We start from the raw sequence: 1,052 nt of genomic DNA, 5'->3' as shown, positions 1-1,052 counted from the left end.
AGCATACATACATGTGTGCGGGACCCTCAGAAGCAATGATGTCAGCAGTGCCACACTCAGACCCCAGCAGTGCACTGTGTCACCACCAATGAGCCTGACATCTGAACACTGTCACCTCAGAGGAGTGATTCTCTGTCAGTTCAGCACTTTCCCCAGCCAGAGAGTCTGTCTCTGACAATGCTAGCAAGAGCTAATTCATAGCAAAATGAGTTTGTTGCTATCCATGATGTCATTCTCCAAGATCAGGAAATGTTCCCCAAATATTCTCTATGCTTATTTACCTAAACCTTCTATGCTTTGTCTACACTTTCCTCAGGATAATATGTCCCATGCATTCACTTCCATATCTCCAACCAGACTTTGTGTCCAAGATTGAATTCCACAGTCTGAGTGGATATCTAAAATTGGATCTGTCCTCTTCTCTTCGAAATCAGTTTTCCCCCTGACTTTCCTAACTTGCTAGAAGTATCACCAATAGTTACATATGGAAACCTCAGACTTTTTAGCCACCACACCCCCTTCCCAAACTTAACGACCCAATCTAATAATTATAAAAGTCAGAAAATTCCTTTATTTACAGCATCCCTCCAGCCTGCCTCTTTATTCCATTCTCATTTCTACCAGTTACTCTACAATCTAACCTAGATCACCATTACTCTTGTCCCGGCTACTCAACTATTCAAATATATCCTAACATACACTGCTGCCAACTTGGTTTTCCCAGAGTGCAACTCTATCAAACTAAAGACAGACCCTACCATACAAGCCTCTCCCTCAATCATGGCCCCACACTCCCGATTCAGTCACCTATCGCACCCAGTGCTACAGTCAAACTTAGTGTTGTGTTTTGCTGTCACCATCTCAAAATTCTTAATTTTTTTATTAGTTTCAGGTGCACAAAACAACATAATGATTAGACATTTACATACCCAACAAAGTGATAACCCCAAGTCTATTACCCATCTGACACCTTACATAGCTATTATAATACCACTGACTATATTGTCTGTATTGTACTTTATGTTTTGTGACTATATATTTTTAAATTATAG

This window comes from Hipposideros armiger, unplaced genomic scaffold (genome assembly GCF_001890085.2).
Source record: "Hipposideros armiger isolate ML-2016 unplaced genomic scaffold, ASM189008v1 scaffold_162, whole genome shotgun sequence".
NCBI lineage: Eukaryota > Metazoa > Chordata > Mammalia > Chiroptera > Hipposideridae > Hipposideros > Hipposideros armiger.
Note: the sequence above shows the minus strand (reverse complement) of the source record.